Genomic DNA, 16,622 nt, shown 5'->3' with positions numbered 1-16,622 from the left:
GCTGCTTTGTCCATGGAATTTTCCAGGCAAGAGTACTGGAGTGGATTGCCATTTCCTTCTCCAGGGGATCTTCCTGACCCAGGGATCAAACCTGAGTTTCCTGCATTGCAGGCAGATTTGTTACCACTGAGCCACCAGGGAAGCCCATAAAAGAGCTGTAGTGCTATACAAACCAAAGTGCAAGGTGACAATTAAGGGGAAGCATCATGATAAAAATAAACATGAGATTAAGATGACTTTCTCTTTGGGCAGGAAGGAAGTAGACTTAGGTAAGCTGTGTAAGAAGAATCAGTGCCTTTTCCTCAGCTGTCTATAGCTGAGTAGAGGTCACTAAGCAAATATTTATTGAGCTGGACCATAAAGAAGACAGAGCATCGAAGAACTGATGTCTTCAAACTGTGGCACTGGTGAAGACTCCTGAGAGTCCCTTGGACAGCAAGAAGATCAAATCAGTCAGTCTTAAAGGAAATCAACCCTTGGAAGGACTGATGCCGACCAGATCTGGTCTCTGTGTTCTCTAATAGAGGTAGATGTAAAGTGCAATGGAAATAGATGAGAGATCAATGAATTTTCCTTTGTGTGGTTGTGTGCAGAAGTCTGAGGCTATGGGCTGATTGCATTTAAGCTGAGCTTTTAAGGATTTCATTAGGGGGAGAAACAAGGAAAAGGAGTTCGAAGCTGAGGGAGTGTCCTGAGGAAAGGTCTTGAGACTTGGTGGTGAGTTCAGGGATTGGGAAATAGGCTTATTTCCCATATAGCTGAAAGATGGGTTGTGTGGGTGAGCAAGCTGGAAATGAGACTAGAAGGTGGGTGGGGTCCAGATGGGCCCTGATAGCACAGCCATGTATGCAGAGGTAAAGTGATTTGTGCTGGACATAATACCCTAGAAAGTCAGAGCTGGAAGAATACGTGGAGTTTCACAGATAGGAAAGCGTCTTGCCATAAGTGTCAGGGAGGAACACATCCTTAGCTATCACCTGAGTCTCTTGTTCTCTAGACTGGGACTTTTTCCGTGGCTTCGCCTCAACTCAGTATTTGGTTGCCAAAATTCTCTAGATCAGTTGAATGAGGGCTCTGTTTCATAACAAAGAAATGGGAGGCTGGAAAATTTTGCCTTGGGAACTATATATATATATATTTGAAACAAGTTCACAAACTCTGCTCATAGACCCACCATTGAAGCACTCTGATTTAGCCTCCAGGCAAGGTACCTCACACAGTTCCTGGGAGCTGCTACTTTCCTGGCACCCAGACATGGCTACTGGGCTGTGTGATTCATTCCCAAGATCCTTGTCACCCCAGTTCCTACTTCCAGATGATTTTCTCAGAATAATATTGATAATTAGATAGAGGTAATGAATAGGGGGTATTTAATGTAGAAAAAACACTGATAGTGATCAAGACTGAAAAATTATAGTTGCTGGGTCACTGAGGACTATTAACTATTCTGGTCTGGCTACTCACTTGGTTCTGGAAGATACCCAAGAATCACAGGGGTAGAAAATTTGACTAAGAGTCCATGGAGTGGTCCCAGAGGTGACTTCAGTTGCCATTCAATGTTCATCATCCTTGGGAACCACTCTTTTATTGCTTCCTTTGGGTATTCCGTCTTCCTTCTTGCATGCTTATGTCCTAAATCTATCATACTCTGCTCAGGCCCAAAGGTGTCCTCTGCGGGAAGGTAAAGCTTTTCCCATCCAGGTTCATGTTCCCTTCATGTGCCACGAAGCTACCGATCCACCCACAGACACTGCTTTCCAGAAGATTCTTTGTTCTCCTAGGAAAAAATAAAAAAGGACTGAGTCCAAATGTTGGCTAGACCCTGTACGAATACTCCCTCCTTTGTCCTTCTCTGCACATCCTGGACTGGAATTCTAGAGAAGTGATGGTAGTCATCACGCATTCTGCTTCATTTACTTCTCCTGGTAGAGTGAGCCTGGGGCCTTGCACCTTTCTGCTTGGTCCCTGGGAGTCAGTTGTTAGACGGGTGACTGCTAAGATGGCACTGACTTCCCACTGTCTGCTTTTTCTCTCTTCCTGGAACTTTTGGACACTTTACATTTCTTTTGGGGATATAGAATTCCTTAAGATTCTTGGAGTCTGACACCCAGTTTCTGTTCTCTGGGTGATCCCGGTCTATGAAGCATGTTATGGGGACTAAACTATTTCTGTGTGTTTTTTTCAGAAGACAGGTCTGCAGTGCTTCAACCTGCTTCTGCTACACTGCACAACATCCTCCCTGCTGTTTCAGTCTGCTCTACTCCTCTGGTTCTCTCAAGATCAAAGTTTTTCACTGCTGACACCTCTTCAATTTTAAGTGAGACCTTTATCAATGAAGCAGTTTCTTCTCTGTCTCTAGCCCCTATAATTGGTGGTGTTACACTAGGAAAAGCCTAGTCTTTGCTCCCTATTGCTTTCAGAAGATTTTAGAATCAGAGAAACTTGGATTCAAATCCTAGTTCTCCCTTACCAGCCTTGTAAGGGAGATTAAACCTCTCTGAGGGAAGACAGCTTTTTCATATAGAAAATAAGAAATAGTATCCATCGTATAGAGATATTATAGAAAGTAAATGAGATCCACATAAAATGCCTAACTTAGGGCTTGGCACATAATAGCAGCTTCATAAATCTGTGTCCTCTTCAAACAGTCTCCCACTAGGGAGGTTATTTAACTTTGACCAGTAGACTAATCTTGGGACTAGAGGCCTTCCGTTGGGGCATTTATAGCAAGAACTATAAGACACTCCTAAAAGAGCTTAAGGTTACTTTCTAGATCAGTGGGGAGATATGGATGTCATAATTTCTCCAGTCATCACAAAATGCACTACAATAAAGCTGACAGTATAAGAAATCTCCTTAAATCCCTCAGTGAGAATAGCCCACCATTCTGTGATGTGGATGCAGCATTATAACTCATGAATTTAAAATTCATGCTTCAGAAAAATGGCAAGTATGTCATGAAACTCTGGGATTATTCACAAATGGCTAAAATCTCAAATGTGCATGAGTGTGCACTCCCCCATGGACTATAGTTCACCAGACTCCTCTGTCCATTGGCCTTTCCAGGCAAGAATACTGGAGTGGGTTGCCATGCCCTCCTCCAGGGGATCTTCCCTGTCCAAAGATCAAACCCTCATCTCCTGCATTGGCAGGTGAATTCTTTACCACTGAACCAACCAGGAAGCTCCCAAATCTCCAATGTTATTCCACACATTCCAACTATCCTTCAAGACACTGGAGAGAAGGGTAGATTGTTTCCAAAAGTACAACAGAGGACAGAAGGAAAGAAGATATAATCAGAAGATAGTATCAGCCAGGCATGAAGAAGACCACCAGGAGGGACTCATGCAGAAAGGCAGACTCTATGTAGAAAGTCCTTTCAGCTTCCTTTTCTCTCTGCTTGAGCATCAGGAAAACTGAACTTGGTCTACAGAGAGGTCTAAAGTGGCCAGCTTGCTCTCTGTCCCTGATTGTTTTGGGGACTCTGCTCCCTTTTTGGGTTGTATGCACAGGGATGTAAACGGTAGTTTAATAGATTTTTTTTTTTTTTAATCAGGGGAGATGGTGTTCCTTCCTTTTTAGAAGAAAGACAAAGCAAGTAACATCATTAACAACACTGTGTTCCTGTGGAGAGTTCTGGTTCAAGGACAAGTTTCGAATGGGAACAGCAGGTGAACTTCCTATACACTCTTGCACCCTAAATTGACTTCCCAGAGGTCACTGTAATAAAACTAGGGAGGCAGCCCTGGGAGGTCTGAAGGAAACTCTTAAGTTCTCTGATGATAACATATATAAGCCTGAAATCTGCAGCTTTGCTTTGGGTAGTGGTGATATTTAGGAGGGACGGTAGTGTTATATGTTCAATTTCTGCAATGCTGGCCCAGAAATCAGAGATTATCTATAAAATACAATGTTCTTCAAGCCTCTTTGACCCTACCAGTGCCCATCATCATGTCTGAGACAGGGCTGAGTCCTAGTAAAGTTGATAAATGAATGGGTGTGTGAATGTTGCCTTATGTAGAAGTTGCTCTGAAGCCCATCCTTAAAACAGCATGAGGATGGGAACACTAAAGGTCGAGGATGTCAGAAGGAAACAAAATTCTCTTTGGCTCAGAAGCCCACAATCCTTGGTGGCCATGATTTACACATGCAGCTTTGCACATGGGTCAAGCCAGACTTCTGAGCCATGCTCCTTGCCTTTAACTAAACCTTGCACTGTGTCATTCACTCATTCAGTTATTCATTCATTCAGTATCCTAAGAAGTTTCTTTCTTTCTAATTGATTATTCCATTTACATGAGAGAGGCAGATTTGAGCTTATTTACAGAGCATTTGATCATTCTTAAGATTAATGAAAGACTCCATAGAGAAAATTTTAAAGTATTTCTTGAATAAATATTGCTTACCCTGCCCAGGCAGTGTTTTGCTTGAACATCTCTGTCTTTGGGGAACTTACTGTATGGGGTTGGCCAAAAGTTTTGTTCAAGTTTTCCTGTAAAATGGTGCGGAAAAACCCCAATGAACTTTTTGGCCAACCCAGTATTAGTGAATGTAATCCTAGGTGCTAAAACAGACAACTCAGAAATCTCGCTGAGTAAATACAAGCTGATTTCCTGCTCCTAGAAAGTAAAATAAGCAATAAGGTAGAGGAGAGGAATGCTCAGATCATTGTATTTATTTAACAACTTTGGCTTGACGTTCTGTTGTGTTCATTGTGAGGTTTTCATGATTACCCTGGGCATTGACATTAGTGATCAGATAATGGAAGAAAAGATGGCAATCAGGACATTGTGGACATCACTTTCCCCCATATTACATTAATCAGAACTCAATAATATAGCTTTATCCACATGTAAGGGGCCTGGGAAATGTTATTTCTGGCTGGCAACAGTTTCCCAGCAGAAACTCACTATTAGAGAAGGAGGGCATGAATATTTAGTGGGGAGGTAGAATGCCTGCCACACTTACCTTCTATTAGGTGTGGTGAGAATCCCAGGGACAGGGGAGCCTGGTGCTGCCGTCTCTGGGGTCGCATAGAGTTGGACACAACAGAAGCGACTTAGCAGCAGCAGCAGCAGCAGGTGTCGGGAGATAGACAACAACATGTAATTGAGTATATTACATAGTATTTCAAGTGATAAAAGGAAAATAAGTTAGGAGAGAGGAAAAGGGCTGCAAACAATTGTGAAAATAGTTTCCCCAGTGGTAAACATTTGGCCATATTGTCTACAGAGCATATGTGAGTCGGCCCTTTAAAAGTAAGAACTCTTCTTCCTGAATTGTGCTGGAGAAGCTCAGACTGGAAAGAGAGACCCTACTTGGTATCCAGACAAACCCACATTGTCATCATCACTATGGTGATGAAATTAAAGAGTTTATTGAAAGGCATTATCAAAAATAAAACATAATAGATAAAGTAAGTTTAACTTTGCTTCTGGATCTTTTCTATTCTTTGAGCTTTTTGTTGACAATATTGACCCAGGCTGAAGTTTAGAGGCCTTTGGTTTTGATTATGTATCCACTTTTAGATAATACCACTTCGTTGATTTTAAAAGGGATCTACTTCCCAGATGTACATTGAAAATCAAGGGTTGATTTTCTCGACAGTAAGAGAGTAACGTGGCCCTTATGCTGAGGAATACTAGCTGGTTACCTAATATCAACAACAGAAGGTTAATTGGAAAGAAGCTGGTGAGGGACTTTAAATGCTTCTATCAATGTATGGAGTGATGGGAGAAAGTTCCATGTTTGGCAAAAGGCAGAGGCTTAGACATTTCTGAAACCTCAGTTCATTCCTTGCATTGTGGATACGATGAATATATGAGCATTTATTGATAAATAAATGAGCATTTATTAGTCCTTTTTATATGCCTGACCCTATGCTGGGCACCAACAATGTAGTAGTAGATGATTCTGCTTTTGATCTCAGGAGCTCACCATCTAGGCATGAGAAACTTCACCAATCAGGAGGCTGGATTTCAGTTGGACAGAGAGGACCCATGAGCGTTGTGCTAACAGTTTTGAGCTTTATGTTTCCTAGTTAGCGAAGAACTATCAAAGAGGATTTCTCTGCTGGGTCATGGGTGATAGGTGTTGAAACCGGTACTTGCTTACTATGAGACAGCTGGCAACTCAACTTATCAGACTTCTATTTTCTTTGTCTGGAAAGGGAAGATAATAATAACTTTCCTGCTCTTCTCGGAGGACTTTTATAAGGATCTAAAGAAATCACATTATGGGAAAGAACTGCTATTTTGGTGAACTATTATTAGGACTGATTAATAATCTAGACATCTGGGAGAACAAGGGAGGACCTGAGCGCTGGGCGGTGATGCTGTGAGAATACAGCAAAATCTTTCATCTAGAATGGACATATGTAGGAGGGAAATCAGTCTTAGTAAAAAAAAAAAAAAAAAACCACACTCACACATAATCCACAAAAACTTAGTAAAAAATAATATAAACAATGGAGCCAATTTTTTTTTTTCAAGTAAAATTTGTTGTAAGTGAAGGAAGTGAACGGGGATCCTGGTTGGTACAGGCAAGAGGCACATCTGGATTCAAAGAGAGGGAGTGAGCAAACCAGAGGCCCTGCCGCAGAGACAGGTTAAGGGCTGGCAGTGAGACATCTCCAGGGATCTGGGGATCTGCCAGCGCACAAGCTACCAGAGAATCAACTCGAAACCAGCAAAACCACAGCTGTCGACCCAAGCCTTCAGAGGACACGGGAGCACCTGGCCCGTAAGGAGCTCATGCTTCCAGAAATAATGATTTAGCTCTTGGCAGTATTTTCTCTCTTCAGTACAGTTCAGTTCAGTTCAGTTACTCAGTTGTGTCGGACTCTGCAATCCCATGAACCACAGCACGCCAGGCCTCCCTGTCCATCAGCAACTCCCAGAGTCCATCCAAACCCATGTCCATTGAGTTGGTGATGCCATCCAATCATCTCATCCTCTGTTGTCCCCTTCTCATCCTGCCCTCAATCTTTCCCAGCATCAAGGTCTTTTCAAATGAGTCAGCTCTTTGCATCAGGTAGTCAAAGTATTGGAGTTTCACCTTCAACATCAGTCCTTCCAGTGAACACCCAGGACTGATCTCCTTTAAGATGGACTGGTTGGATCTCCTTTCTCTCTTATGATTTCCTAAAATTGTTGTTCCAAGAGGAAGAGGCTTGTGTCCAGAAGGGCTCAGAGTTTATCTGACTTTTCTGTGGACTTTGGGACCTCACATGCCAATGCAATGCATATTATAAATCAACAGGTTCTTAGAAAGGTCTTCCTTGATGGCTCAGTGATAAAGAATCTGCCTGCAGAACAGAAGAAGCAGGAAACACGAGTTCAATCCCTGGAAGATCCTCTGGAGAAGAAAATGGCAACCCACTCCAGTATTCCTGCCTGGAGAACCCCATAGACAGGAGGACTATAGTCCACAGGGTCACAAAGAGTCAGACATGACTGAGTGCCTAAACACACAGTCCTTAGGAAAATGGAGGGAATTAATGTAATATAAGTTATAGTTGGTCTATTTCAAGACCATGCAATCCCATCATTCAGCCCAAATGTGAGAATTCATCCCAAAGTTGAAAGCATAAATGGAAGGTCTTTGGCTTGTGCAACAAATGCTTATTTTAGACTGTTTCCCCCTAATTTATAGCATCTTGAAAAGCTGCAGAGAAAGACATGGTCACAAATATATCTTTTTAATTAAAAGTAATCATCCTAAGTCAAAGCGTGTGAAAGTTTTGTTAAATCTTGGTCTTATAGAAACTAGTTTTTATAGAAATAAAATCTGAATGACAATCTGGTAAGCCTTTTTTGAAAATCATATTCAGAGTTTCACAGCAGTGGAATTTTATCTCTAGATAAGAGAAGGAGGCTAATGGTTGCCTGAGTAGGAAGTGACCAAGTCTTATATAAAACTGTGCTGAAAACATGCTTCTTTGAATCAGTTTCTCACAGTCTTAGAAGCTGCCTGCCAGACTATAGTTCTCAGTTTGGCTTGAATAGAACTTTTTTGTTTATATTGTAGGTTGACTATTGATGACTTCCTTTGACATCACTTTGTGTAGTCAGCACGATATCAGAAAAACCCACCTGAGGTTAAATGGAGCCTGCTTTGGACTAGCACTTAGTATCAAGTACAGACCACTTGAGTCCCCACCACCCCAACTTCACAGCATTTTTCTGATACTTTGGTGAGTTCTTCCTGATATATTGACCTCCTTAAGTTTGATGTTCCTGTGACTTTTCTTCAAGTTGTCATCTTAAATATTGGACTTTTATTGTGGTATCAGTACATTTCCTAGGTAAGAAAGACCAGACAGGAACTGCTAGGCAGGAAAAGACCAGAAGAAATTTTTGTTATATTTCCTAGGTGAAAAGAACTTGAGGGGGATTTCCAAGCAGTAAAAACCTAGGGACATCCTTGGTGATCTAGGGTTTGACACTCCACACTTCTAATGCAGGGGCATGGGTTCAATCCCCAGTCAGGTAACTAGGATCCCACATGCCATGTGTTGGATTTAATCAATTAATTAATTATCAATTAATTTATGAAAAAATAAATAAATATAATAAAATTATTTAAATCTTCCTTGGTGGTAAAGAATCTACCTATAATTCAGGAGACCTTTGTTCGATCCCTGAGTCGGGAAGTTCCCCTGGAGAAGGAAATGGCAACCCATTCCTATATTCTTGCCTGAAGAATTTCATGGACATAGGAGCCTGGTGGGCTATGGTCCATGGGGTTGCAAAGAGTTGGATATGACTGAGTGACTAACAAACAAGAAGAAACTTTGAAGTGCTTTCCTAGGTGGGGAACTAGAGGTGATTTCTTACTCAGGAAATTAGTCCTAGACAGGAAAACTTTAGAGTGAAATGTGTTGGCTGACCTCTTTTTCCAATTTGGCTTAAATTGGCAAGGTTTGTATGTATATATTTTTAAGAGGCTATTTGAGACTGAGTCCATTTGGGCTCTCAAAAGAAAGCATACTAGTTCCTTTAAGCCCAGAGGCATACTTAGGCAGCTGATAATCTAGAGAAAGTGTCTGAGAATTGATCATCGTAACAAGTAGTGGTCCCATAGGGAATTCCATGCTGACACTTCATTTTATTTACGGCTTTCCTGGGAACATGTACAGAAGAATTTGTCAGTGAGTGCTTTGAGCCCCCAAAGAGGTTTTAGACAGCTGGCAGAAGAAACTGAAACCCAAAAGAGCTGAACCAACTTGAAGGTAACACCTCGATGAGCCAAGCTCACAAGCTGCACACTTCTGATCCACTACACTGTCTTTAGAAATTGTTCAAACCTTTTAAATAAAATGACAGTAAAAGGGAAACAGTGCTTCCAAAGTCTACCATCTGCCAGATGGGCAGCCACTAGAACTCTGTCTGAGCTCATGTATGGTCCTGAACCGTTACTATCAAGTACTTATCTGGCCCTAAAATGACAAGTATGGGAGTTCTTCCGACAATCTGAAACTGGTTTTTACATATGTAGCTAGGAAATAAAGCTGGCTTGATAAAACATCTGTGCAAGATTCTGACCTGGAGAGAACAAAATTATTTCTAGGAGAAAGCTTGAAGTTATCTGTTTTACCATGCCCTTGAAATGTAAGCATAGCTTACATCTCCTGAGACTATGGTCTTGGTTTAACCAGTAGAACCTAAAACCTAAACAAAAAAAAGAGAAAACAGGCCCTTTCAAACTCCAGCAGAAAAACTATGAGATCTCTCCATATCTGAATGGATGTTTGTCTGTGTATATGTTATAGACATGATATGTCCCTACCTTCAGATGGTATTATCAAAATTAAATTGTAAAAGTTCTATATTTAAACAGCTTAAACAAGTAAGTTTTTATATAAATTCTCAGAAATATAATAGAAATTTACCAAAAGGAATTTTGGGTTCATGTGATGTGGGAAATATTCAGTATTAAATTAATATTCAGTATTAAAGTCAACTTAAGTTACTGGTATAATTAATACAAACATGTCTTTACAAGTCATCAACAATAGAATAATACTTTAATTGTACCTCGGTTTATGAAAGTCAATAAACTCATGTCATCTCTGTTAGAAAAATTTTCAACAAGAAAATTAACTTGGTATGATGATACTTTCATAAGTAATAAAACAGATACAGATAAATGGATATTAGGTAGATTCTTTAAGACTAATTATGTTTTATGGTAAGTTTGCTTAAAAATAATTTATCCAAAAAAATAGTTTCTCCAGATTTTTGTTGAAATCTTTACTTGGAACTAGGGTTTTGCTAAATTAAGGATGGGAATTCATTTACGTCTGTATTGTTTTTAGTAATTGCTAACCAACATCTACTGGATCATGGGAAAAGCAAGAAAGTTCCAGAAAAACATCTACTTCTGCTTTATTGATTATGCCAAAGCCTTTGACTGTGTGGATCACAATCAACTGTGGAAAATTCTGAAAGAGATGGGAATACCAGACCACCTGACCTGCCTCTTGAGAAATCTGTATGCAGGTCAGGAAGCAACAGTTAGAACTGGACATGGAACAACAGACTGGTTCCAAATAGGAAAAGGAGTACGTCAAGGCTGTATATTGTCACCCTGCTTATTTAACTTATATGCAGAGTACATCATGAGAAACGCTGGACTGGAAGAAACACAAGCTGGAATCTAGATTGCCAGGAGAAATATCAATCACCTCAGATATGCAGATGACACCACTCTTATGGCAGAAAGTGAAGAGGAACTCAAAAGCCTCTTGATGAAAGTGAAAGAGGAGAGTAAAAAAGTTGGCTTAAAGCTCAACATTCAGAAAATAAAGATCATGGTATCCGGTCCCCTCAGTTCATGGGAAATAGATGCGGAAACAGTGGAAACAGTGTCAGACTTTAATTTTTTAGGCTCCAAAATCACTGCAGATGGTGATTGCAGCCATGAAATTAAAAGACGCTTACTCCTTGGAAGAAAAGTTATGACCAACCTAGACAGCATATTCAAAAGCAGAGACATTACTTTGCCAACTAAGGTCCGTCTAGTCAAGGCTATGGTTTTTCCTGTGGTCATGTATGGATGTGAGAGTTGGACTGTGAAGAAGGCTGAGTGCCGAAGAATTGATGCATTTGAACTGTGGTGTTGGAGAAGACTCTTGAGAGTCCCTTGGACTGCAAGGAGATCCAACCAGTCCATCCTAAAGGAGATCAGCCCTGGGATTTCTTTGGAAGGAATGATGCTAAAGATGAAACTCCAGTACTTTGGCCACCTCATGTGAAAAGTTGACTCACTGGAAAAGACTCTGATGCTGGGAGGGACTGGGGGCAGGAGGAGAAGGGGATGACAGAGGATGAGATGGCTGGATGGCATCACTGACTCGAAGGACGTGAGTCTGAGTGAACTCCGGGAGTTGGTGATGGACAGGGAGGCCTGGCGTGCTGCGATTCATGGGGTCACAAAGAGTTGGACACAACTGAGCACTGAACTGAACTGAAGCAAGTTTATGTTCATCTACCTTTGTCTTTTATTAGAGAAAAACTAAAGATGTTTAGTTTATTAAAAGGACATCTTATACCATATTGAGAGAAATTATGCTGTGAAAATACATATGTTTCTAGAAGTTATGGAATATATATGTAAGCACGCCAATCAGGAAATGCTAATAAAACAGACAGCTTGCAATGATTGGTTCTTGGTTTTTGCTAGAGATTAAGGTTCTTAAGGGTTAAAAATAGTAATATAATTAAAGCTATTAGAAACAATAAGAAAAATATTTCAATATTCAAGGAAAGTAGGATGTGATTCCAATAAAAGAAGATATGAGGAATGTAAATGCATTTTGTTAAGGTAAAAAGAAAGTGATTTTGTCCAGAATCTGGTTATTTCTAAATGAGAAAGAAGATAGACAAATTTGGGTATGGTAGGCTGTGGGAGGTTTGTGGAAGAGGTGACCTGAGAAAAGGTAGTGGTCAGGACTAGAATTTGGTTTTCTCTGTTATGAGGACAAAATTTTCTCAGAATATTGACCTGTTTTGATAATGGATTGTGAAAGGTTTTTTTTTATATCTATATATACATTTTAAGCAATCTGTTGTCTTTCTGTATTTGCTTTTGAAATATTTTATTGTCACTTTGGTTAAATTAATGACTAAATATTTTTCCACAGTGACTTATTTGACTAAATGTTTTAAAAAACCTTTTTGACATTTTGAAAAAATTTCCCATGTTCAAATTCTAAATGAAGTCTTTTGGTTTAGAACTAACTTTGAGGTATTTTTCTCTCCTTATGGAAAGAGACTTATTAAACTAATCTGGCATGTTGTCATGGGAAGCATTGTCAAATAAAAAGTAACATTCAGCCTTCTTTATGTTGTTACTATCCATATAAATATGCAAAATAAGTGTCCCAGAAGTTTTTATGTGAAATTCCTGGAAGTCTTATATATCCTGACATGAAATGTTATCTGTCGTCAAAATTGAGTCTACACTAAATAAGGAAATGGCAACCCACTCCAGTATTCTGTCCGTGGAGAATCCCACGGACAGAGGAGCCTGACGGGCTACAGTGCATGGGTCACAAAGACCGAGGTCATGACTGAAGCAACTTTCATTTTCACAGAGACTGAACTCGAGCACCAGGGAAATGCCCAGTTTGCTCACATGTGAAGCCAACAGCAAAAGAATCTGTGAAGATTATGTTATGTATAGATAAAGTCCAAGCTACTGCTACAAAAATTAACTTCTCATTGTCAGACTTTTGCCATCCTAATATCCTTGTAATATGGCAACAGTCTGCTCTTAAATCAGAGGAATTAAGAAGTCAGGAATAGCTGTAAATTAAATAGTTGGGCCTTGGGAAACTCAAGTTGACTGCTTGGCTCTTCCTGGATTCCTGACAAACTCCACTTTTCTTTTGATGTGTTAGAGCTTTCCCTTACAGCAAGGCTGATGCCCTCACAATGACAAAGGAACTACTGGAAAATAAATGTGTTTTCTACTTGGGGTATATCTTCCACAGTCTCCCTGGGCAAATTTATATGAGTCTTAACAAAAACCTTGCAAACTTCTTGAGATGGTCACTGACATTATCACCTTCCATCATCAGGCAAGAGTAATAAAACTAAAGGAAAAATTGGGTTTAAGCAAAACAAGAATTAGTTATATGGGTTGAATGAACTGATAAATATAATAATAATTTTGTGATGTTTTGGATCTGAAATATTACTGGCTTTTTATCTTTCTTTTTCAGATATAAGGAAACATTTCCTCTAAGCTAATTATGAAAGTGAAATTTGCTCAGTCGTGTCCAACTCTGTGACTCCATGGACTATACAATCCATGGAATTCTCCAGGCCAGAATACTGGAGTGGGTAGCCTTTCTTTCTCCAGGGGATCATCCCAACCCAGGGATCAAACCCAGGTCTCCCGCATTGCAAGTAGATTCTTTACCAGCTGAGCCACAAGGGAAGCCCAAAAATAACAGACTGGGTAGCCTATCCCTTCTCCAGCGTATGACTCAGGAATCAAACCGGGGTCTCCTGAATTGCAGGCAGATTCTCTACCAACTGAACTATCAGGGAAACCCAAGCTAATTATGACTTACACCAATTTGATAAATTAAACCTTTGTAATCCGAATGAAAACTTTTGTCTTTCCTCTCTACCTGTTTCCACCAGAATTTGGAGTATTCTTAAGTTCATGATAATAGTTACTCGCATGAGTTTAATAAGAATTTTTTCTCCTTATATTGATTGTTGTTGTTTAGTCACCATGTCTGACTCTCTGTGAACCCATGGACGGTAGCACGTCAGCCTTCCCTGTCCTTCACTATCTCCCGGAGTTTGCTCTAACTTATGTCCATTGAGTCAGTGATGCCATCCAACTATTTCCTCCTCTGTCACCCTCTTCTCCTCTTGCCCTCAATCTTTTCCAGCATTAGGCTCTTTACCAGTGAATCGGTCTTTGCATCAGGTGGCCAAAGTATTGGAGTTTCAGCTACAGCACCAGTCCTTCCAATAAATATTCAGGGTTGATTTCCTTTAGGATTGACTGATTGGATCTCCTTGTGGTCCAAGGGACTCTCAAGAGTCTTCTCCAGCACCATAGTTCTAAAGCATTAGTTTTTCGGCACTCAGCCTTCTTTATGGTCCAACTCTCACATCTGTATACGTCTACTGGAAAAACCATAGCTTTGACTATATAGACCTTTGTTGGTAAAGTGATGTCTGTGCTTTTTAATACACAGTCTAGATTTGTCATAGCTTCCTTTCAAGGAGCAAGCATCTTTTAATTTCATGGCTGCAGTCACCATCTGCAGTGATTTTGGAGTCCAAGAAAATAATATTTGTCATTGTTTACACTTTTTCCCCATCTATTTTCTATGAAGTGAGGTGACTGGATGCCATGATCTTCGTTTTCTGGATGTTAAGTTTTAAGCCAGTTTTTTCACTCTCCTCTTTCACCTTCATCAAGAGGCTCTTTAGCTCCTCTTTGCTTTCTGCCATTAAAGTGGTATCATCTGCATATCTGAAGTTGTTGATATTATATTAATAGCAAGACACAACTGGAAACTGGCGATATTACCATGGCTTTGACGGAAATGTCATATTTGGGAATATATGTGAAATAAAGTATGCCTTAATTAACAAACATCTTAAAGAGAATAACGTGTGTATATTATGCCAGCTACTCTCAAATATTAAATGTCATACAGATAACTTTTGGAAAACCTGCAAAAAAAATAAATCCATGCTTTAATACTGTGTTAAGAAAACTTCCAGTTAACAAAGCTGTCAGTGAGATTGCTTGTGCTCCCTGGAGTTTTATCTTTGCATGTGGCATTAGAATTGACCCACCTTCTCAGAGATGGGCACATAATGTCTTTATGGTAAATAAAATAATTATGTTGACTGGTACCTAATGCTACCCCATCGTCTCTGTAGAAGGCAATAGATGAACCTTCTTTCTCTTTTCATTATGGAGTCAAGAGATCTGTTTTAGCAGAATACCAGGATACCTGGTGACAAAGTCTTTGGGGAATCTTGATTCTTAGTGCAGGAGTATAATGTAAACAGAAAGATGATTAGAAATCTATCAGTCACTTTTGGTCAAAGGACAAAAGGACAAAACTTTTGGCAGAGGACAGTGCAAACAGCGTTAGAGCACAAGAGACATCCCTCAAACGCTTAGTCCAAGCAGTATTGGATAACAGGGCTGCCTAAGATTTTTTGCTGGCTAAAAAAGAGATGTTCATGCCATTGCTCACATATTTTGTTGCACTCATATCAACACCTGAGGAAAAGTAGGTTATACACTTAGAAAAAAAATTACAAAAACGCTAAAAGATGTATGGGAAACAGATCCTTTAAATAATCTGGTTAGAGTCCATCAGTAACAGGCAATTTTTTTCTTGTTTTACAGAGGATTATCATCGTCATAGTATGCGTTATTATTCTTTTCCTAGCTGTCAAGGTACATGTGATATATATTGCTCTTTGCTCTAAGCTGACTGCTAAAAGCATGTGTAAAATGTTGGAGCAACAATTTGATATAATTGATAATATATCTTATAAAATGTTTACCCATCATCATATACCTCTGCGTTTACTTTATTCCATTAATCAATTCAGCCTTCCCTGGAAGCTCAGAGGTTAAAGCGTCTGCCTGCAATGCAGGAGACCTGGGTTTGATCCCTGGGTTGGGAAGATCCTTAGGAGAAGGAAATGGCAACCCACTCCAGTATTCTTGCCTGGAAAATCCCATGGATGGAGGAGCCTGGCGGGCTACAGTCCATAGGGTTGCAAAGAGTCAGACACGACTGAGCAACTTCATTTCATTCATTCATTAATCTATTACCTCCCCCATAATGAGAATAACTGGGTTTCCCTGGTGGCTCAGATGGTAAAGAATCCACTTGCAATGCAGGAGACAGAGGTTTGATCCCTGGGTTGGGAAGATCCCTTGGAGAAGGGAATGAATACCCACTCCAGTATTCTGGCCTGGAGAATTCCATGGACAGAGGAGCCTGGCAGGCTACACTCCATGGAGTTGCAGACATGACTTGAGAGACTTTCACTTTCACTTTCAATGAGAATAATTGGGCAACTCTTTGAGGTTTGTGACATTGTACAGGAGACAGGTATCAAGACCATCCCCATGGAAAAGAAATGCAAAAAAGCAAAATGGCTGTCTGAGGAGTCCTTACAAATAGCTGTGAAAAGAAGAGAAGTGAAAAGCAAAGGAGAAAAGGAAAGCTATAAGCATCTGAATGCAGAGTTCCAAAGAATAGCAAGAAGAGATAAGAAAGCCTTCCTCAGCAATCAGTGCAAAGAAATAGAGGAAAACAACAGAATCGGAAAGACTAGAGATTTCTTCAAGGAAATTAGAGATACCAAGGGAATATTTCATGCAAAGATGGGCTCAATAAAGGACAGAAATGGTCTGGGACTAACAGAAGCGGAAGATATTAAGAAAAGGTGGCAAGAATACACAGAAGAACTGTACAAAAAAGATCTGTATGACCCAGATAATCACGATGGTGTGATCACGCATCTAGAGCCAGACATCCTGGAATGTGAAGTCAAATGGGCCTTAGAAAGCATCACTACGAACAAAGCTAGTGGAGGTGCTGGAATTCCAGTTGA

This window comes from Oryx dammah, unplaced genomic scaffold (assembly GCF_014754425.2).
Source record: "Oryx dammah isolate SB20612 unplaced genomic scaffold, SCBI_Odam_1.1 HiC_scaffold_25, whole genome shotgun sequence".
Classification (NCBI taxonomy): domain Eukaryota; kingdom Metazoa; phylum Chordata; class Mammalia; order Artiodactyla; family Bovidae; genus Oryx; species Oryx dammah.
This window is presented reverse-complemented; position numbering follows the sequence as displayed.